The 9006-nt window shown below is 38.1% G+C and overlaps 1 protein-coding gene across 1 annotated transcript in view; it reads right to left on the bottom strand.

Annotated features, from left to right (window-relative positions):
• LOC105002944 (N-chimaerin-like) overlaps positions 1-8515 on the bottom strand; it is a 98062-nt gene extending 89547 nt beyond the window's left edge. The window contains exon 1 of the mRNA XM_010859804.1: positions 8466-8515. The gene's annotated coding sequence lies outside the window, so the exon portion shown is untranslated. The remainder of the gene's footprint in view (positions 1-8465) is intronic.
• Positions 8516-9006: the final 491 nt, after the last annotated feature.

Here is a 9006-nt window from a genome sequence, read left to right as displayed (position 1 = left end):
GTTCATCTAGTCAAGGCTATGGTTTTTCCAGTGGTCATGTATGGATGTGAGAGTTGGACTGTGAAGAAGGCTGAGCGCTGAAGAATTGATGCTTTTGAACTGTGGTGTTGGAGAAGACTCTTGAGAGTCCCTTGGACTGCAAGGAGATCAAACCAGTGCATCCTAAAGGAGATCAGTCCTGGGTGTTCATTGGAAGGACTGATGCTAAAGCTGAAAATCCAATACTTGATGCGAAGAGCTGACTCATTTGAAAAGACCCTGATGCCGGGGAAGATTGAGGGCAGGAGGAGAAAGGGACGACAGAGGATGAGGTGGTTGGATGGCATCACCGACTTAAAGGACATGAGTTTGGGTGAACTCTGGGGTTAGTGATGGACAGGGAGGCCTGGCGCGCTGCAGTTCATGGGGTCGCAAAGAGTCAGACACAACTGAGTGAATGAACTGAATAGTAAAATAAACTTCTGGGCTCCTACCTTCCTCCTCAATTCCGTAACATTCTTGGTGGTATTGTAACTGAGCAAGGGCTTGTATGCCTACAGTGTAGAAAGCTAAACCCTGACAGTAGGTGTTTACAGTAAAGTTAGGGTATATGTCAGGGCTCCTAGCAAGGGAATAGGAGACAAGCCTCAGATTCCCACTTGGTCTTTGAGTTAGCACGTTTTTTCAAATAGGAGAAAGTGGCTAGGATTAATCATGGTCTTGTGATGTCTCTTAATCACAGTTTCCGGAGTCGAGATGTCTCAGGTTATGATTCTCTTGGTGGTAGTCCATGGCTCATCTTGCCTTGGATAAACAACCTAATTTGTACATTAATGATGATATTTATAATAGCAATTTCAGGACATTAATGATTTTATCAACAACAGTAATTTTAGTTATCTGATTCTGGTTGATCCATGTTCAGTTAGCACAGGTCGGGGTGGATGGTACTCAATCGCAATATTTAGATCAAAATTTGAAGTATTAAGAATACAGGATGCTTTCCATTGTGTTTTATACTTTTTCCAAGAAAACACTAACCTTCAGCATGCCAAGCAGGATAGCTCTCTATGTGCTGTTGGATTTTACAAATTCAATAAAGAATATTTATATTTTTTAAAGCTCTGCAATTACTATATAGGGACTTGCTGAAAGCCAGGTATTCAGCTTCTTGATATTAGTTATTTTTTTTATTAGTAGACTACATTAGAAAGGTGAACAGGTAAATTTGTAAAAATAAACTTCTTTTCCCACTATTTTCCCACCTTAGATTCAAGTAACTTCTAGTAGTAGGGCTAAAGAGGTGGAAACTATCAATCTGTTTACGTTAACAGTTCAACAGTAAAGGCATTTTTCTGGAATTGTGGATGTGATCCCTTTTTAAATGTACTTCTACATCAAGGCATCATTAATTTTTTTACACAAAAGCATAAAGATGACATTAAAATAAGGTGAAAGCAGGTTTTTGAATGGATAGGTTGATTTTTAAATAGTTGGTTTAATAACTCAATACTATTACTGAACATTCAAAAAATGCTTTCCAGATACAGCACATAATATAAGTGTTAAATAAGGGATCATCATAATACCCAAGAGACATATGAGCATGATAATATTTTTTTATAGAGTCAGAAGTTAAGCTATAGGCTGTGTCAGCACAGAGGTAATCAGAACTGAAGAGTATGATTTCAGTTAAACTGCTTTCCTCCCACTCCTGTACCAAACTCACACTCTCACCTAGCAGAGCATGTCCTCTGAAACAGAAGAAATGTTAAACATGTGCTCGGTGCCTGCCGTTCATTTACTTAACAGGTCTTTATTAAGCACCTATACTTCTGTGTCAAGCAATGTTCAAGGCACCTGGGAAATACTAGTAAACAAAATACAGTAATCTCTCTACTTTCACGGAGCTTATATTCAAGAAAAGGAAGAGAGCAATAAACATAATAGGTAACGAAATTATACAATATGTTACAGATTGAGAAGTGTTATGGACACAAAGATCGGTGAGGACTGGAAATGCTGGGGGTGATAAAGTATAATTTTAAACACAATGGTCAGGATGGGCCTCACTGAGATGAGGAGACTTGAAGGATATGAAAAAATTAGCCATGTGAATAGAGAAAACTTCTAGTAAGAGCTCAAGAGCATTTGAGGAATACCATGAAGGTTGGTGTGGCCAAAGCAGGACAGGAGAGAAAATGAGTGACAGAGAAACAGTAGACGAGCACAGCAAAACAAAGCAGATGTGGTGATTATACAGGGCCTTATAAGTCATGGTAAGACTTGGCTTTTACTCTGAAAGAGGAAACCAATGCACAGTTCAGAGAAGAGTGACATGATCTGACTGTAGTTTCAAAAAGAACATCCTATGATGAGAATTCAGACCAGGAGGGGAAAGATCAGTTAAGAATCATTTCTGTTACACAATAAGAGGGTAGAATAATTTAGTATGACAAATTGATTTCAATATATAGAAGCCTATTTCTTGCTAACATAGGCAGACCTCAGAGATATTGTAGGTTTGGTTCCAGAACACCACAATAATGCAAATATTGCAATAAAGTGAGTCTCACAAATTATTTGGTTTCCCAGTGCATGTAAGTTAATATTTGCATGCATGCTACTGTGTAATAGCATTACAACTAAAAAATAATATACATATCTTTATTTTAAAATATTCTTTGCTAAAAAATGTTAACCATCACCTGAGCCTTCAGTGAGTCATAATCTGGTGCAAGGTCTTATCTAATGTTGATGGCTGCTGACTGATTAAGAGTGGTGGCTGCTGAAGGTTGGGAAGCTGCGGCCATTTCTTAAAAAAAAGACAATGATGTCTGCCTCACCCATGGACTCTTCTTTTCATGAACAATTTCCCTGCAGCATGCAAATACTATTTGGTAGTATTTTACCCAGAGTAAAACTTTCAAAGGGAGCCAATCCTCTCAAATTCTGCTTTATCAACTAAGTTTATGTAATATTCTAAAATCTTTCTTGTCATTTCGACAATCTTCACAGCACATTCCCCAGCACTTGACTCCACCTCAAGAAATCCCTTTCTTTGCTCATCCATAAGAAGTAAGTCCTCATCTATTGAAGTTTTACATGAGATTGCAGCAATTCAGTCACATCTTCAGGCTTCACTTCTAATCCTAGTTCTCTTGATATTTCTACCACATCTGCAGTTACTCCCTCCACTGAAGTCAAGAACCCCTCAAAGGCATCCATGAGGATTGAAATCAACTTCTTCCAAACTCCTGTTAATGTTGATATTTTGACCTCTTCCTGTGAATCATGAATTTTCTTCATGGCATCTAGAAAAAGGTGATTCCATTCCAGAAAGTTTTCATTGGCTTTGCTCAGATCCATCTACAGATATAAAACACATTTCTTAAATAATAAAGACCTAGAAGTCAAAATTACTCCCAATCCAAGCTGCAGGATGGATGCTGCATTAAAAGCGGAAGTATCAGTTGCTCAGTTGTGTCCGACTCTTTGCGAACCCATCGACTGTAGCCCAGTGCCAAGCTCCTCTGTCCATGGGATTCTCCAGGCAAGAGTAGTGGGGTGGGTTGCCATTTCCTTCTTCAGGGGGTCTTCCCAAACCAGGGATCAAACTCACATCTCCTACCTTGCAGGCAGACTCTTTACCACCTGAGCTTCCAGGGAAGCCCACAGACATGAAAAAAACATTAATCTCATGTATCTCCATCAGAGTCCTTGGGTGATCAGGTGCATTGCCAATGAGCAGCAATATTTTGAAAGGAATAGCTTTTTCTGAGCAGTAGGTCTCAACAGTGGGCTTAAAATAGTAAACTACATTGTAAACAGATGAGCTGTCATCCAAGTTTTTTTGTTCCATTTATAGAGCACAGGCAGAGTAGATTTAGCATAACTCTTCAGGGCCCTAGGATTTTCAGAATGGTAAATGAGCACTGGCTTCAACTCAAAAGTGACCATCTGCATTAGAGACCTAACAAGACCCCTAACCCTGTCCTCTGAAGCCAAGCATTGACTTCTCCTCTCGAGCCATGAAAGACCTAGATGACTATTCTTCCCATGTAAAGATACGAATTCCAATTTTATTCACACTGAAAATCTGTAGTTTTGTATAACGACCTTTGTTAACTATCTTAGCAAGATCTTCTGGATACTCGCTGTAGCTTGTGTATCAGCACTTGTACTTGCACTCTGATGTTACAAGATGGCTTCTTTGCTTAAACCTCAGGATCCAATCTTTGCTAGCTTCGGACTTTTCTTCTGCAGTTTCCTCACCTCTCTCAGTCTTCATAGAATTGAAGAGAGTTAGGACTTGGCTCTGGATCAGGCTTTGGCTTAAGGGAATGTGGTGGTTGGTTTGATCTTCTATCCAGACCATGGAAACTCTCTCCACATCAGCTATTAACTATTTCACTTTCTTATCATCTGTGTGTTCACTGGAGTGGCACTTTTCAGGAACTTTTCCTTTGCATTCACAACCTGGCTAACTGTTTAGCACAAGAGGCCTAGCTTTTTGGTCTATCTCAGCTTTCAACCAGCCTTCCCTACTAAGCTTAATCATGCCTAGCTTCTGATTCAGTGAGAGATGTGCAATTCTTTCTTTCACATAAACACTTAAGAAGCTATTGCAAGGACTATCAATTGGCCTATTTTCAATATTGTTCTGTCTCAGGGAATAGGGAGGCCTGAGAAGGAGAGAGACGGTGGGGAATGGCCAGTCGATGGAGCAGTCAGAAAACCCACATTTATTAATTCTGCCATCTTATGTGGAGGTGGTTAACAGTGCCCCAAAACAATTACAGTAGTAAGACTATAATCACAGATCACCAGAACAAAATGTCAACAATGCAAAATTTGAAATATTGTGGGAATTCTCAAAATGTGACACAGAGACACAAAGTGAGCAAATGCTAATGGAAAAATGGCTCTGACAGACTTGTGTGAAATGCAGGGTTACCACAAACCTTCAATTTGTTAATGTATTATCTGCAAAGCACAACAAAACTAAGTATGAAAGCGAAAGTCGCTCAGTTGTGTCCGACTCTCTGCGATCCCATGGACTGTTCAGTCCATGGAATTCTCCAGGCAGAATACTGGAGTGGGTAGCCATTCCCTTCTCCAGGGGATCTTCCCAACTCAGGGATTGAACCCAGGTCTCCCGCATAGCAGGCGGATTACCAGCTTAGCCACAAGGGAAGCCTAAGAATACTGGAGTGGGTAGCCTATCCCTTCTCCAGCGGATCTTCCTGACCCAGGGATCGAACTGGGGTCTCCTGCACTGCAGGCGGATTCTTTACCAACTGAGTTATCAAGGAAGCAAAAACTAAGTATGCCCTGTATATAATTTCTAGGTAAGTATTCAGGTCAAGAACACAACTGTCCTACATCCAGATATCTTCCATCTTGTAGCTCCACCATCTCCTTGTCCAGAGTTCCTAGTTTTTATCTGAATCCAAGCAGAAGGTAAAAATAATTCAGAAGGACTTGGGTGGAAAGTTTTAATGGACCCAACATTAACCTTCACTTCTATTCCACAAGAGAAAATTGTCACATGGACAGGACTATTGAAAAAAAAAAAAAGCTGATGAAATTTAGAGTAACCTTATTTCCAAAGAAAGAATGGATTTGGGTGGGAATCTAGCAGTTTCCAAAGTACATACCTGAATGGTAACTATGGAGATAGTAAGAAGTGGTAGAATTCTAGACATGTTCTGGACTTATTCTGAAGACAGACCCAATAGGACTTCCTGATGGAATAATTGTGGGGAGATGAAAGAGGAAAAAATAAAAAGCAATCAAGGATGATGCATGGTTTGGATTGGTTCAACTGTAAGTAAGGAACTGCCAGTAACTGAGATGTGCAAGGCTCTGGTAAAGCAGGTTTGGGAAGGAGGATAAAGGTCAGTTCTCTGTTGGATGTGTTATATTTGGGATGCCCACTAGATAACTGGAGGAGGAGGTAGAACAGACACTGGGTATATAGTCTGGAATTTGGGGAGAGTGAACTAGACTAGAAATATAATCAAGACCATGTGATTATTCTATTCACATATAACTTTTTATTCAATGTTTTAATGTCCAATGATAAATCCCTGCTTAACTCAATTATTAGTGAAAAAATCATTACCATTCTTTCTGCATTTTTAGCTACTAGTCTACTAGAAAGAACAATCTTCTCCCCTTTGTTTTCCTCTTTGTATTGGGGAAGGTTTTTCTTTAAGTAACATTATAGACTTACAAATTCTCTTTTCATTCAATGAACTGTAATTCATTACTATGATTCTTTCTGATGTCAAATTGTCCCACATTTTGCTTGTAGGAACTCTTCAAATGGGATCCTATGTATTTTTGACACATCCTCATCCACCTGCTTTCTGACATAAGATGCTCCCAGACCTCCCACCCCTATATTCTAGAATCAGGAAATTTCTCTAAGGAGCACTGACTCCTTTTAGTAGGAAATAGTACTTGGAAACTAAAATCTGAGCACTGGTTTTATTCATTCTTACTGGGACATTTCTTCTAAGACCTTTCCATGAACTGAGATGGAAAATACATTTTAAAAAATCTATGAGGTCATATTGATACCTCCAATTCAAATTCAATTCCACACTGTATTTGTCATTTTCCTTCCATTCCATATTTGTATCTCCTAAAACTTTGGTTCCCCAAAATCCAATATAATTACTCCTTTGCTCTATCCTATGTTACAATAAGATAACTGCAGAATTTCTGAACAAGTACCAATAACAAACTAACTATAGCTAAAAGATCTTTTCATATGTTTCAGATCTTAGAATACTTCCTTCCGCATCTGTATAGCCAAAACAATATGTTTAAAAGCTACTTAATTTGGATGATTTGTTGTCATTCAGTCGCTCAGTAGTGTGACCCCGCAACCCCATGGACTGTAGCATGCCAGGCTTTCCTGTCCTTCACTATTTCCTGGAGCTTGCTCAAACCCATGTCCATCGAGTCGGTGATGCCACCCAACCATCTCATCCTCTGTCGTCCTCTTCTCCTGCCTTCAATCTGTTCCAGCATCAGGGTCTTTTCCAATGAGCTGATGCTTCACATCGGTTGGCCAAAGTACTGGGGCTTCAGTTTCAGTATCAGTCCTTCCAGTGAATATTCAGGATTGCTTTCCTTTAGGACTGACTGGTTTGATCTCCTTGCAGTCCAAGGGACTCTCAAGAGTCTTCTTCAACACCACTGTTGGAAGGCACCAATTCTTCAGCACTCAGCCTTCCTTACAGTCCAACTCTCACATCCATACATGACTACTGGAAAAACCGTAGCTTTGACTATACGGACCTTTGTCAGCAAAGGGCTGATATAACGTTATGGATTTGTTATATTCACTTGTTTCTATTTGTATTCAATTTTAGAGTATTTTTAATCCTTTTTATTTAATTTGGTTATTTAAATATGTGAGACACTTGCATAGTTCAGAAGTAACACACCCTCAGAGAAGTCTCACTTCCACCCTTATCCCCTCTACACTGCTCCTCACCCACTCCTTATGGAAAACTATTTCACTATTACCTGGGTTAACCTTCCTGTGTTTCTCTTTTGCAAAAGATTTCTCTCTTATTTTCCCTTCTTTATTACTAAATAGGGACCATAATTACTACATATACATTCTGTATGTGGACATAATTCATATCAGCTCATAGAATTCTTCCTTATTCTTTTTAGTATTATAATTTATTCAATCAGTTGCCTAGGAACATTTAGATTTTTTTCAACATTCTGCCATTACAAATAATCCTACAGTGAAAAACTTTTGAGTATACGCTATTTCATATTTGTACAGGCAATTCAGAGTTAGAGTAGAACTTGGACTGCTAGGTCAAATGATAAATGTAGATGTCAGACATTACAAAACTACCATATAAAGTTGTAGCATTTCACATTCCCATCAGCAATATATGAGTGCCTATTTCCTCACAGGTTTACCAACTAAGAGTATATTCTCAGCTGCTGGACATTAGCCAATCTGAAAAGTGAAAATTTTCACTGTATATTTTAATTTGCATTTCTCTTATTAATGAAGTTGAACATCTTTTCATATATTATCATGTCATATATATGTATCTCTTTTGGTGAACTGTCTATGACTTTTGCTTTTTAAAATCATGATTTAAATCTTCTATTGATGGAAAAATTACTTCCATAATGTTACAATGATGCCTTCAAACTTTGTTTTAAGAAGTAAAGAATAAAACAATAAGAAATGGAAGAATGTATAAATTCACTGAAAAGAATACTAACATCACTTAAAGCTATATTGTCTTATTCTATCCTGTTTCAAACAGCCTATTAAAAAGTGAGAAGAATGTTAAGAAAAATGCATTCAAGTTACAATTTTATGATGTTAAGTAGCATTAACAGTTAATCCCACAAACAACCACACCACTGAAAAAGTTCAAAGTTTGGGAAACAAATGACTGAGAGACATTTCATAATGGTTTCATTGCACCCACCTCATTAGTACAGGTAATTCTCCGAGGATGAGGGGCTTCTTGTTGCAGTTGATATACTGGGAAGTTAGAAAATAAAAGATGTCAGTTTCCCTTATGCAGAACATCTGAATATATTAGGAATCAAAACCTGCCTGCTTTTTAACTTTCATAAGAAAACTGTGGTACAGTCCTATTGGCTATTAAATTAAATTTTGTTATGAAAAAAATAAAGAAAGTAAGCCAAAGTATATTTAGTGAAAGCCCAGAAGCAAACAAATAAAAAAAATTATAAGCCACAGAGTGTTACAACAACTCAATACTGGATATTTGGCTCTGTTCTCCATAATCTGGTCATTTATTTTCCTCAATTTTTATGGACATATTACATAAAGAATGTCTCTGTTATAAACAAATAATATTTGTGTATTTTAACAGCACATTATTAAGTGTCAAACTTGAAACTAAAATTAGGATTTATAGGCTAGATGTAACACATACACTGTTCCCCCCCCATTTATCTTGTGAACATATATCTTCAAAGATAATCTCTCCTAGAAACAGT

This window comes from Bison bison, unplaced genomic scaffold (genome assembly GCF_000754665.1).
Source record: "Bison bison bison isolate TAMUID 2011002044 unplaced genomic scaffold, Bison_UMD1.0 scf7180017864460, whole genome shotgun sequence".
Taxonomy (NCBI): Eukaryota; Metazoa; Chordata; class Mammalia; order Artiodactyla; family Bovidae; genus Bison; species Bison bison.
This window is presented reverse-complemented; position numbering and strand designations above follow the sequence as displayed.